This window comes from Poromitra crassiceps, assembly GCF_964638095.1.
Source record: "Poromitra crassiceps genome assembly, chromosome: 17".
Lineage (NCBI taxonomy): Eukaryota > Metazoa > Chordata > Actinopteri > Beryciformes > Melamphaidae > Poromitra > Poromitra crassiceps.
This window is the reverse complement of record NC_139635.1, coordinates 10,915,366-10,930,533: the sequence shown is the minus strand read 5'-3', so window position 1 is coordinate 10,930,533 and position 15,168 is coordinate 10,915,366.

The window sequence follows — 15,168 nt, the reverse complement described above, 5'->3', positions numbered from 1 at the left end:
TTCTTTCTTTCTTTTTCTTTTTTTCTTTCTTTCTTTTTCTTTCTTTCTTTCTTTCTTTCTTTCTTTCTTTTTCTTTCTTTCTTTCTTTCTTTCTTTCTTTTTCTTTCTTTCTTTCTTTCTTTCTTTCTTTCTTGTTCTTTCTTTCTTTCTTTCTTTTTCTTTCTTTCTTTCTTTCTTTCTTTCTTTTTCTTTCTTTCTTTCTTTCTTTCTTTCTTTTTCTTTCTTTCTTTCTTTCTTTTTCTTTCTTTCTTTCTTTCTTTTTCTTTCTTTCTTTCTTTCTTTTTCTTTCTTTCTTTCTTTCTTTCTTTCTTTCTTTCTTTCTTTCTTTCTTTCTTTCTTTTTCTTTCTTTCTTTCTTTCTTTCTTTCTTTCTTTTTCTTTCTTTCTTTCTTTTTCTTTCTTTCTTTCTTTCTTTCTTGGTTTATGTTCATTTTATTTCTAATGTAGGCTACATGATTAGACAGTCCCGGGTGCACAGATGTCTCCAGATTGGATTTGCGTGCGTCCTGGAGGTGAGGATATTCATTGCACGCATACAGACGATATCATAAGGCAAGGATTTGCACAAGGCACGCCTGCTTTAGCACAAGGCACGCCTGCTTTAGCATAAGGCACGCCTGCTTTAGCATAAGGCACGCCCAAAGGTCCGCTGGCGAAGAAACCCCGGCGGAAAACTTGCTGCTATCGTGTCGGACGCACAGATTGCAGCTGCGCAGGACGGACGATATGACATGACGCATGAAGGGCGTGCAAATCGGCTCACAAGTGCAAAACGCAAATATCTGTAAAATCCTCTTTGCATTCTGGGAACCCAGAGTCTATTTTGGCACCTAAATATACTCTGGGACAGCGATACCTTTTTTTGACGCTTCCAGTTGAGAACCACTGCTTTAGAGGTTAATATGGATTCCATACACCATAAAAAATACTCACCGATGGACATATTTCCTTCAGCCAGGGCAAAACAGTCCTAACTGAGAATGAATTTGACTTCAAAACCTGATTGTTATGGTGTTATTTCACCATCAAAATTAATTCATATGATTTCGATCTATTGTATCACTGTGTATAGAGGCTTACAGCACAGAAGTGAAATCAATTATCAACATAGCTTACATGTGCACGAGATACCTGACTACTCACATACAAAATGTGAGCAGGATCAGAGCTTCTCTTGCTGGAAGCAGCGTAACTCAAACGCTCCCCCAGAATTGCAGCAAAAACCCCTTTTAAATGGCTCAAGATAGACTAAACTGAAATAAATCATTGTTGGGGAATATACTATGAAAACTAGGGGACGGAAGAAAAGGCAGGCAAAACGAGAAAGTGCCCAAAAAGTTGCTCAGAACAACGAAGACGAGTGCGCGAGCGAAGCTAGCATTAGCACGCTAATGATAGCAGGACAGGTACAACACGAGGAAGATAACATGGCTAACCTCGAAACGATACTTCAAGAAATAGACTTTCGCCAGGAAACAGGGACGGCTATGAAGGGCATTAAGGAAAAGATAATCAAGAAGAACACAAGGGTGGATGAAGCCGAAAAAAGAATTGCAGAAGCTGAAGAGAGAGTCCAGGGAATGGAGGAGGCTATGACAGAGCTAGTGAAGCTACAGTCTCACCTGGAAGCGAGGCTTACTGACCAAGAGGGCCGATCACGGAGAGACAACATCAGGATTTGTGGCGTCAAAGAGGGGGCCGAAGAGAACTCCCAGTCCGTGATTTCCTTCGTGCAGACGATGTTAAGAGAGAAGTTGGAGATTCAGCCGGACACGGATTTGAAAATAGAAAGAGCTCATCGATCTTTGGGTCCCCGCCCGGTAGGAGATGGTCCGCCGAAATCATTTGTGGTCAAGTTTGCGAGCTACTGAACCAAAGAGGAGGTAGTGAAGATGGTCTGGCAGAAGCGGGGTTTTGTTTATCAGGAGAGAAGGGTAAACATAGACCACGACTATCTCCCAGAGGTGCTCAAGAAACGCAAAGAATACACGGAGGTGAAGAAGATTTTGAAAGAGAAAAGCATCAGATTCCAGACATCCTTCCCTGCCAAGTTGAGAGTATTTTTCCAGGACGGGACGCAGCTCTACTGCTCGGCGGAGGAGGCGACCAAGGAGATGGCTGAGAGGGGATTGCCAGTCACGGTGTTCAAACCTCCAGAGAGCGCGGTGGAGAGGATCAAGAGGCTGGCCTGGAGCAAAGTGCCCGTGAGGAGGGAGTCAGAGAGAGAGGCTCCGCGCGGGGGATACAGGGAGAAGCTGAGCGTTTATAAGAGATAACGGACAAGGGAGCAGACAGCGGGAGAGGTAGTATGATTATTAGTATGAAGACTTTTATGTTTACCGTCGCTTTTAACTGCTGACAGCTGTTTCTCAATCACTATTATACAATTGGTTTTAAAACATAGATGATTGCAATTACTGCTAAAAGCTGCAAGTCTGGGGGATGGTTCCGTAATACGGATATACTCAAAGGGAGGGTGAGGTGATGCGTCAGGAGGGACGCACGCGTGAGGGGAGCTTAAAAGAGGACACCGTACCCAGACCTGAGTACAGTGTGTGTAGTCATGTTTCTTATATAGTATGTCGGGGGACTAAATATAGATAAATTGATTTATTCTATTATGCAAACCCAATGAGTCATCTATAAGTTTTTAGCTCTTTTTGCAACTGCTGCGCCTGTTGCTTAATGCACTTTTTATACTCTTTTTAAAGTTTTGTTGTGATGCTTTTAAATGTCCATTTTATTCTCTTCTTTTATTCTTTTATTTTCCTGTCAACCATTTTATGTGAAGCACTTTGAATTGCCTCTGTGTATGAAATGTGCTATACAAATAAACTTGACTTGACTTGACTTGACTATGATGCATGCTCCACAAGCGTGGGGTAATCCAGGAGTGAAGAGGGCTGGACTTGATATAACTGGGCGAGGGTTGGTGAGTTGGACAAATAATAATTGTACAAAAAAAAAGAAAAAATGTTAAATAATATTGTAAAAAAATAATAATAAGAGAAAGGGGGAAAAAAAGAAGGGTTCAAGTGTTCAGTTTCGAGTTAAGACCGAATAAGGAAAGGATTGGCTTGTGTTTTGTTTTTGTTTCGAATGTTTCTTTTGAGAGTTCTGACGTTCATGCTAGTTGGTGGAGGACCACATGATATGGGGGGGGGGGGTTCTGCCAACATGTATAGCCATTTAATCCATCCACTAGAGGGCCCCCTTACTTCATTGATTGGTTTATAGATTACTTACAACACATTTGTATTTAACATAACTTTTACTAATCATCTACAAATGTATATTCATGTTTTGTAAATGGTTAGTTCACCATTAACTAAAGGCTTATCAATGACTTACGACTGAACCTTATTATAAAGTGTTACCCACATGTGGATTCAGCATGAGGCTCAACATGATTCCTATCTACATTATCATTTTCTGTGAAGAACAAAAAACAAAGTAAAAGATTCATATCTCGCTTTGACAACCAGCAATCTACCTTTCACTATTTCTTCTACCACATACGATTGTGGTAAACAGTTTTTAGAAAAAAGGAGGGCTACTCCACCACTCTTTCTTCCAGTCACTCTCATTCATACTGTCACTATGTGTTTCTTGAACAAACATGACACTAATGAACTTTAGCTTGACAAGCTCAAAAATACATGCCCTCTTTCCCACATCCCTTGCTCCGTTTATATTGAGCGTAGATATTTTAAAATTACTCATAAAGAAAAATGTGGAAAAGAAAAAACACAAAAACAACATTAACCAGACAGTGAGATAGTTTATCTTACGCTGTTTCCCCATTCTTTATCTAGTTCTTCATTGAGACTCGTAACATATTTCTTTAGCCTGTAAATCTCTGGATCTGTGTAACCATCATCTCCTCTGAATCTCATCTGAAATTGAACAGACCGTAGAAACAGTGCTTGCAGGAAAAACATCTTCAAGGACAACATTTTGCTTATTCTTTGTCTGTTTCAAAAATGTCTTAACCTGCTTCATTTCATACAATTTCTCTTGGTGTGAGTCAGACAACTGAGAGTCAGTACAAGCCTGACTGTCTACAACACAGTCCCCCGTCTCTTCTCCTTGTTGGGTGCACTCCTCCCCCTCACCCACCATGCTTGTAGCCTCTGACAGTTCTTCCTCCTGTCTGACTCTTGACCTGGATTTTTCCCCTTTCTTTTTAGGCTTCCAGCCACTTGTATCAGCTTTCTCTCCCAGCTTTCTTTTCACAGCAGTGACCTTACACATATTTTCCATATTTTCCAAAATCTCTTCATCACTCATTACACCTTCAGCAGTTTCATTGTTTGATACGCCCAACCTGTTCGCCTTCTGTCTTATCATCATTTATTTTTTATTTTCCAGACGTTTCACTCTGTTTGGGCATTTCTGTTTCCTTATTATTGTCTGGACCCCGTTCCCCTTCTAATATAACATCGCTGTGACGGTCCTTACTAGTACTCTGCCTGTTGTCACCGCTTTGAGCGCTTCCTCCTGCTTCTTCACTCTGTGTTTTATCAATGGAGGACGGTTTCTGAGGACAGGCCCGAGCTGAAGACCCTCCTCCCCACAGCCAAAACATTTCAAATTCTCAGAGTTGACAAAAATCGTATAATCAAAATCATCAACCTTCAGTTTAAACACCATATTCAACTCTTCTTCTTTTTCATTTAAGATCATATGCACCTGCCGTCTGTGTGAAACTACGGGCCCTATCGTTTGCGCTGCGTTTGCGCGCCTCTTATTGCTATCTTCCCAGATATCTGCCTCCACCGTCCAGTTTTGCGCTGTGATGACACAGGTGTAGGCGTGGCCCAGGCATGTCGGTGGGCCTCTAGCCTATCATGTGTCTCGCGCAAGTGTCATTTAGCGCTGTGGGGAAGATACCGTCGGTATGTGCCGAGCGCAAAGAGAGGTTTAGGCGTGCCCGTTCCAAAATAGGCATTACAGCGCAATGTGTTGGAAAAAAAATCGAAATCGAAATAGCAGGTCTTAGCGCAAACAACCCTACTACGCCAGGCGTACGCCTGAGCGCAGACAGCATTCTCCGGCGCAGTGCAGGAAATCCTCGCTTGGATAGGCCCATTACGCACGGCTCGCGCGCGGACACACAATTCCCTCCTCAGAATGCCACGTTGATTTTCAACTAACCTACACTGCAGAAAAACACACACCTTGATTTAACAATGACAATTCGTTTGTCATGGTTTTGTGTGAAAAAGCGATTTGCGTTTTGAATTGGATTACCAGGGGAACGAGGGTCTGGCCGGGCAGGAGTCTGTGTGTAGCGCGGGGAGGAGTGCTTTGTGTTCCGCATTCCGCTTATCTCCCCGGATAAGGTGGGCCGAGCTGGGCCAGGTAGGCAGGCCGGGGGGGTCGGTGCACATAGAGGCACTGCCAAGGCAGCGCTGTGCGTGGTCCTGCGGATTGAAATCAGTTTCTGGCAGCAAATCACTTTCTGACACAACACCGGCCAGTATAGGCTATACAGTAGGCTAACCATTGATAGTATAACCTCTCTCCCTGCACCATTGCACCATGCAACAATAGCTTAACCCGAGCGGACAATTCTGGTATAGGCTATTAAATCTCACACATCCCTACCCTATTAGAGGAACGAATATTTTTAAATGTGTGTGTTATAGCCTATATGAGCAAAACGACTAATTAAAAGGCTATAATTACAAAAGCATCAATTTTCGTTACGAATCTGAACTGGTTCATCCTCCAATTCTCTCTCCCCTCTCTCGTTCTCTCCCCCCCTCTCTCTGACTCTCTCCCGCTCTCTTTTCTCTCTCTCTCTCACTCTGTCACTCTGCTTGCACTGAGCAAGAGGGAAGCTGCTGCCTGTCACAGATGTGCAGGTGGTGACGCTGTGGCTTTTAAGGGGAGTGATCTCAATTTGTGGTGAATCTTGTTAATATGGGCATAAACACGCCTATCGGGGTTTGCGCTGAGATGACGTGAAGTGCAGCGGCCCGACACGCCCACAATTAGGGCTTTGCCTGGCGCTATTCCGGCGCAAAACGGGCGCTTACCGCCATCGGGAAGATAGAGCCCTATGTGTTTCAAAAGTGGCGACTTGCATCCAGAGGACAGTTTCCTGATAGGCAAAACTATTTCCCCATAATACTGGATACTGATACCGAGACAAACTTGTCATCAGTAACAACGCCTGACTCAACCACTTGATTCACTTTGTCAGTACTATCAACAAAAATCACCACCGCGCCATTCATTCTAGCAGCAGATTTAATGCTGCTGTGTCCCACCGCTTCTCCAACCGCCAAACTACAATCTTCCACCGAGCAAGGAAAACCAGGCGCTATTTTAAAGCCATGTTTCCTGGTAAGTTTGGTGAACGCTATACCAGCGGTGTCTACGCCCGCCAACCAGCAATATGCTGGCTGACCACACACACACACAATCCCCTAAACTCTATTTACACACCAACACCATAAGAACTGTACAAAACAATTGACAGCATTTAGAGAGAGAAAACACTCCGTAAACTCACTCCACCGATCCGCACTCACTCCACTCACTCAACGTATGCGCACAGAGAAAGAGAGAGCGAGCGAGAGAGAGAGAGAGAGAGAGAGAGAGAGAGAGAGAGAGAAAGAGAGAGAGAGAGAGAGAGAGAGAGAGAGAAAGAGAGAGAGAGAGAGTCCTAGGTCCCTTACAAGGAACCGTAATTTAGTCCGCATTGGCCCCTTTGATGAGATTTTGTCTCTCAAACCAAAATCTGAGAATATTTCTGGATATGATTTTGTCCAGAGTTCCATGACTGTATTATAGCTAGAGATACTGTAACAGAGAAACTATGATCACAACAACCCCCACCCCCACGGAAACAAATGTAACTCCAAGCTGAAACTTGCACTATACCCACTACAATGAACTAGACCAGAGGTTCTCAAATGTTTTTTGGCCAAGGACCCCTTACAAGATAGAAAATATATCGGGGACCCCCTCATTCTGATTTGTGATTTGACTTTTAAATTGATGTGCTTGACTTTTAAATTGATAGGTTTGTTAGATTAGAATGTAATCCATGAACCATTTTAGATTTAAAGCTATGAAGCTTTTGCAAAAAAAAATAAGGTTTTATTTAGATTTTTCTGAAAACTTTTCACTGGCAAAATGCCACGGACCCCTGGGGGTCCCCAGGCAGCCATTTGAGAACCACTGAACTAGACTACAGCACTGATGGTAGCCTAATTCTTCATTTTAACTCGTAACAACCTGGTGATAAGCACAGACTCCTCAACAAGAGGTAACAGTTATCACAGCAAACATAATAGGCAACACTTAACTATACACTATAAAGCATTAATAAAACATGAGTAATGCTTTATAACTGATGAATTCATGATGAATTGAGTATTTACTCATGTTTTAATAATGCTTCATAGTGTATAGTTATTATAAAGCCTTACCAAATTAAAAAAGGGAAAAATCTAAATAAATTCAACAGATGATATTGTCTCTGTCTCTGTCTCTCTGTCTCTGTCTCTCTCTCACTCTGTCTCTCTGTCTCTTTGTCTCTGCCTTGCAGGGCTCAGTCGTCATTGACTTGTTATTTTCCTGTAACAGGGCTAGTTTCCTGTTGTGGTTTTGAAGATGTTCTTTCAGTGTCAGACATATCATATTATATCAGAAGTGTTATTTATTTTGTCTTCACAATAGTGATGTGAGTTAAATTTGATTATGGCAGAGCTATGGAATATTAAATCATCCATCTTTGCTCACTAAATCTGCCTTTCTTACCCCAGGTGTGCATAAACTACATTCTAAGAACTTTTATATATATATATATATATATATATATATATATATATATATATATATATATATATATATATATATATATATATATATATATATATATATATATATATATATATATATATAAAATGAAATTATTATCGGTTTCGTATCGGTTATCGGACAGGAGACACACAGTGGTTATTGTATTGGCAGAAAAAATCCCCCCAAAATCTATAAATCCCCCCTATATGAAGAACATAAGGGAAGAATTCCCCCTGATTTTGGCCTGGAGGGGCAAACACCGAACACCGACACCGAACTCACCCCCATGGAAGAGATCGACTCGGGCTCCATCCCCAATGACAGAGTGGCAGGGTTCAGAGGACCACAAGAGGGCAGCGTAGAAGCTCATTCAATGATACATATTGTGACGGCCCTAGGGGCTATTGTCCATTTACTTTGGCCTGCATACTGTTCCAGCTTTGTATTGCAGGTTGCTGGCTGTTGAGCTGGGAGCTGGGCTGATTAGCCTGATTGGAGATGGGCAGCACCTAGCCAGTGCTGCCAGGCCTTCTACTTAGGCCTACCTGCCCTGACAGTCATGCAGAGCTACAGCCAGAGCCACTTTTACCTCCTGAGACCATGCTGCTCTCACCTTTTGTCTCTTGTTCTACACTGACAACACACACCACACATTTCCCACTGCACCCACCATACACTTCAGACACCACTGATACTGACTACCACACTCCATTGTACTTTTTGTAGTTTATTTGTTACTTTTTCTTGGGTTTGGTAATAAATTCAGATTATTGATTAAAGTTGTGAGTACATCTCCCTCTCTTGTTGTGGCCTACGAGCCGGTGATAACAATATATTCCTCTTTGTTTAATAATAGGAATAATAATAAATACCATATAATCCAATAACAAGACCATCATAGGCTACCAGGAGACACCATTCAATGATAGCCATCAATAAATGTGTCTTCGGTGTGTGTGCGTGCGTGTGTGTGTGTGTGTGTGTGTGTGTGTGTGTGTGTGTGTGTGTGTGTGTGTGTGTGTGTGTGTGTGTGTGTGTGTGTGTCTTCTGGTAGCCTGTGATGGTCTTGCTATTGGATTATATGGTATTTATTATTCTGTCTTTCTTTCTTTATTGGTTTATGTTCATTTTATTTCTAATGTAGGCTACATGATTAGACAGTCCCGGGTGCACAGATGTCTCCAGATTGGATTTGCGTGCGTCCTGGAGGCGAGGATATTCATTGCACGCATACAGACGATATCATAAGGCAAGGATTTGCATAAGGCACGCCTGCTTTAGCATAAGGCACGCCTGCTTTAGCATAAGGCACGCCCAAAGGTGCGCTGGCGAGGAAACCCCGGCGGAAAACTTGCTGCTATCGTGTCGGACGCACAGATTGCAGCTGCGCAGGGCAGAGGATATGACATGACGCACGTAAGGGCGTGCAAATCGGCTCACAAGTGCAAAACGCAAATATCTGTAAAATCCTCTTTGCCCCCCGGGCACCCAGAGTCTATTTTGGCACCTAAATAGACTCTGGGACAGCGACCTTTTTTTGACGCTTCCAGTTGAGAACCACTGCTTTAGAGGTTTATATGGATTCCATACACCATAAAAAAACACTCACCGATGGACATATTTCCTTCAGCCAGGGCGAAACAGTCCTAACTGAGAATGAATTTGACTTCAAAACCTGATTGTAATGGTGTTATTTCACCATCAAAATTAATTAATACAGTATGATTTCCATCTATTGTATCACTGTGTATAGAGGCTTACAGCACAGAAGTGAAATCAATGATCAACATAGCTTACATGTGCACGAGGTACCTGACTACTCACATGTGAGCAGGATCAGAGCTTCTCTTGAAACGCCTGGTTTAGCACACCAGCATAAGGCACGCCTGGTTTAGCACAAGGCACACCTGGTTTAGCATAAGGCACACCTGGTTTAGCATAAGGCACACCTGGTTTAGCATAAGGCACACCTGGTTTAGCATAAGGTACGCCTGGTTTAGCATAAGGCACACCTGGTTTAGCATAAGGCACGCCTGGTTTAGCATAAGACATGCCTGGTTTAGCATAAGGCACGCCTAGTTTAGCATAAGGCACGCCTGGTTTAGCATAAGGCATGCCTAGTTTAGCATAAGGCATGCCTAGTTTAGCACAAGGCACGCCTGGTTTAGCACAAGGCACGCCTGGTTTAGCATAAGGCACGCCTGGTTTAGCATAAGGCACGCCTAGTTTAGCATAAGGCATGCCTGGTTTAGCATAAGGCACGCCTGGTTTACCACAAGACACACCTGGTTTAGCATAAGGCACGCCTGGTTTAGCATAAGGCATGCCTAGTTTAGCATAAGGCACGCCTGGTTTAGCACAAGGCACGCCTGGTTTAGCATAAGGCAGGCCTGGTTTAGCATAAGGCACGCCTAGTTTAGCATAAGGCACGCCTGGTTTAGCATAAGGCACGCCTGGTTTAGCACAAGACACGCCTGGTTTACCATAAGGCACGCCTGGTTTAGCACAAGGCATGCCTGGTTTAGCATAAGGTACGCCTGGTTTAGCATAAGGCACGCCTGGTTTAGCATAAGGCACGCCTGGTTTAGCATAAGGCACGCCTGGTTTAGCATAAGGCACGCCTGGTTTAGCACAAGGCATGCCTGGTTTAGCATAAGGCACGCCTGGTTTAGCACAAGGCACGCCTGGTTTAGCATAAGGCACGCCTGGTTTAGCACAAGGCATGCCTGGTTTAGCATAAGGCACGCCTGGTTTAGCACAAGGCATGCCTGGTTTAGCATAAGGCACGCCTGGTTTAGCACAAGGTACGCCTGGTTTAGCATAAGGCACGCCTGGTTTAGCATAAGGCACGCCTGGTTTAGCACAAGGCACGCCTGGTTTAGCATAAGGCACGCCTGGTTTAGCACAAGGCATGCCTGGTTTAGCATAAGGCACGCCTGGTTTAGCACAAGGCACGCCTGGTTTAGCATAAGGCACGCCCAGAGGTGCACTGGGGCAAAACTGGCTATCATTTCGGACGCACAGATTGCAGCTGTGCAGGGCAGACGATATGACATGACGCACGTAAGGGCGTGCAAATCGGCTCACAAGTGCAAAACGCAAATATCTGTAAAATCCTCTTTGCCCCCCGGGCATTCTGGGAACCCAGAGTCTATTTTGGCACCTAAATAGACTCTGGGACAGCGATAGCTTTTTTTGACGCTTCCAGTTGAGATCCACTGCTTTAGAGGTTCATATGGATTCCATACACCATAAAAAAACACTCACCGATGGACATATTTCCTTCAGCCAGGGCGAAACAGTCCTAACTGAGAATGAATTTGACTTCAAAACCTGATTGTAATGGTGTTATTTCACCATCAAAATTAATTCATACAGTATGATTTCCATCTATTGAATCACTGTGTATAGAGGCTTACAGCACAGAAGTGAAATCAATGATCAACATAGCTTACATGTGCACGAGGTACCTGACTACTCACATACAAAATGTGAGCAGGATCAGAGCTTCTCTTGAAACGCCTGGTTTAGCACAGCAGCATAAGGCACGCCTGGTTTAGCACAAGGCACACCTGGTTTAGCATAAGGCACACCTGGTTTAGCATAAGGCACACCTGGTTTAGCATAAGGCACACCTGGTTTAGCATAAGGCACACCTGGTTTAGCATAAGGTATGCCTGGTTTAGCATAAGGCACACCTGGTTTAGCATGAGGCACGCCTGGTTTAGCATAAGGTACGCCTGGTTTAGCATAAGGCATGCGTGGCTTAGAACAAGGCACGCCTGGTTTAGCATAAGGCACGCCTAGTTTAGCATAAGGCACGCCTAGTTTAGCATAAGGCACGCCTGGTTTAGCATAAGGCACGCCTAGTTTAGCATAAGGCACGCCTAGTTTAGCATAAGGCACGCCTAGTTTAGCATAAGGCACGCCTAGTTTAGCATAAGGCACGCCTGGTTTAGCATAAGGCACGCCTAGTTTAGCATAAGGCACGCCTAGTTTAGCACAAGGCACGCCTGGTTTAGCATAAGGCACGCCTGGTTTAGCATAAGGGATGCCTGCTTTAGCATAAGGCACGCCTGGTTTAGCATAAGGCACGCCTAGTTTAGCATAAGGCACGCCTGGTTTAGCACAAGGCACGCCTGGTTTAGCATAAGGCACACCTGGTTTAGCATAAGGCACGCCTAGTTTAGCACAAGGCACGCCTGGTTTAGCATAAGGCAGGCCTGGTTTAGCATAAGGCACACCTAGTTTAGCATAAGGCACGCCTGGTTTAGCATAAGGCACGCCTGGTTTAGCACAAGACATGCCTGGTTTAGCATAAGGCACGCCTGGTTTAGCACAAGGCATGCCTGGTTTAGCATAAGGTATGCCTGGTTTAGCATAAGGCACGCCTGGTTTAGCATAAGGCACGCCTGGTTTAGCACAAGGCACGCCTGGTTTAGCATGAGGTAGTGCTGCACGATTAATCGAATCGCAATCGCGATGTCAGCACGTGCGATTACATAACCGCAAAAGTGTGCGATTATTTTATTTTTTTCATGTCTTTTTGAGTGTGTGTGTGTGTGTGTGAGAGCCTCCTCTAAACTAACATTACACGCAACGCAGCAAACACACGTTTCTCTGCCATCACACTGGGCATCAACACTAGCGGGAGACTTCTCCCATGGACTCCCGCAAATAAGTAATGTTATGTGCAGCAAAGTTACATTATCTTACCGAGAGGCAGAGAGAGAACATCCATGATCGCTAACAGCAAGCTATGCTAATAACTAGCTAGCCGTTCGTTCAGAAACGCATGTAAACAACCGTGTGAATAGTGAGAACGTCAGTAAAATAAGGAGAGAGCTGCAGGTGCTTATGCAGAACTAGTGCGCGATTAAGTACACAGTGGGGATGACCCGCTGTGATGAAGAATATAACGAGATTAACAAGGTTGATAGCAGCAAAACACTCGCAGCTGCGAGCAGCAGCACCTCCAGGCTTCAACTAGCCTGTCACATGACGCCTTCATGGTCCCTCGTTAAAAGTCTGCAGATGCATGTTACCTCACCTCTCTCTCAAGAAGCGTCACGTGAGTGTGGCGTTTAAGGCCATCTGTCGCTACAAAATAAATAAACGGGGTGTATCACTGTATTACTGGACAGACATGTAACTAACTTTGCAACTTTGCTGAGCCATCTTCTATGTGCTGTAACACAGTGCAGTTTCTATTTGTCTGGTGTTTCTTTTTTACATGTTTGGGACAGGCAAATGTCTCAAAATGTTTTATTTTTTTGTAAAGATAATTTTATTTCAAATTGTTTTATTTTTTTAATTTTAATATATTTTAAATTGTAACATATTTCATGTATTTTAGTCTGTGATATGTGAAACCGTGGTATTTTTGTCCAAGGTTATCATACCGTCAAAAACTCATGCCGGCACATCCCTAGATACCTCTTGTTTATTATATCGCAATCACAATCGCAATCGCAATATTGTCCACCCTAATCGCTAATTGCACCTTTCCCCCAAATCGTGCAGCACTAGCATAAGGCACGCCTGGTTTAGCATAAGGCACGCCCAGAGGTGCACATGGGGCAAAACTGGCTATCATTTCGGACGCACAGATTGCAGCTGTGCAGGGCGTACAAATCGGCTCACAAGTGCAAAACGGAAATAGCGCGTGTGCGAAGATATAGGTCCCCATATCTATAAAATCCTCTTTGCCCCCCCAGGCATTCTGGGAACCCAGAGTCTATTTCGACACATGAATAGACTCTGGGACAGCGATACCTTTTTTCAGTTCCAACTACAGGAGAGGGGGATAGATTGACATTTCAAGAGGGGGCGACAACGTAACGCACTATTCCTAGCTAGAGAAACATGAGCAGACCAGTTGTCTTATCTAGGCACCAATTCAGCAGTTTTACCGTGATTACACACATTACTAGACACAGCCACCACCAAGACTATTTGGTGATGTAGTTCAGCCACCTGGTCTTTCCCTCCCCAAATATGATGACCAGCAGAGTGAGCATTCTTAACTAAAAGGCTATTATGCCACCTAAATATCGCCCATTCAGAATCACCTCATTTGGCTGTTTCAGAGAAGGGGTGTGTCTAAAGAAACCCCATTTGCAATACAACTGTATGAGACATCTCCATACACCTACTGGTTATTCTTCAATAGCATGTCTCTCTCGCAATAACCTGGAAACTGTCATTCACGCCTTCATCACCAGCCGACTGGACTACTGTAACTCCCTGCTCTCTGGCATCAGCAAAAAATCCCTCTCCCGCCTTCAGCTCATTCAAAACTCTGCAGCCAGAATTTTAACCCGGACCAGGAAACACGACCACATTTCACCAGTCCTGGCTTCCCTACACTGGCTACCTGTGGCTTTTAGAATTGATTTTAAGATTTTATTGATTGCTTTTAAAGCCCAGAGGGGCCTTGCCCCTAGCTATCTATCTGAGCTTTTAATGCCCTTTGCCCCCTCTCGCTCCCTGAGATCAGCTGATGCGCCTGTTCTTATTGTTCCGAGGAGATCAGGGCTAAAAGACTATTAAAAACCCACCTTTTTAAATCTGCCTTCCAGGGATTTTAGGGATTTTTAGCGTCTTTTTAGCTACCGTTCTTACTGTGTTTTATTTTGGCTTTTAAGATTTCCATTGCTGTGTCGTTTTTAGGGCTTGTTTTTCTTTCTGGGCTTTTAATTTTTAATTTTAATTGTAATCTTTGTTTTATTCATTGTGCATTTTAAAACGGTGTCTGTTTTTATTGTAAAGCACTTTGTAACTGTGTTTTGAAAAGTGCTATATAAATAAAGTTTATTATTATTATTATTATCATAGGCAGTCCAGTAACAGTGTATTTCACAGGAATTTATGTTTTTCTGATAAAAAAGGGAAAAGTAAATGAGTCACTTTTTTCCTATCACCACAAAAGTACAATGTCCACCTAAACTAAAGCTACATTTACAGGAATATATTTCAACATTGTTTCATGTAAATTACATTCTGACTCTTTGATGATGTAAGGCAGACACCTGGTTCAGACCTCAGCACATTTGATGAAGTTAACACGTTCACTGCCAATGACGTGTTAATACGTCAAAAAAAATCCAACGGTTGACTGCCAATGACGTGTTAACACATTAAGTGCCATAGACGACCTAACTCGTCTTACATAATCCAGCGCTTGAGTGCCAAGGACGAGCTAACTCGTCTTACATAAACATTTTTTTTTTTTGACGGTGGGACATCAATCAACCCCTTTTACATCTTCGAGATAACTATTGGAGCAAGAGAATGTGTGTAATCTATTTTACCGACCACTAAGTGGCGACAGAGACAGAGAGAAGCCACA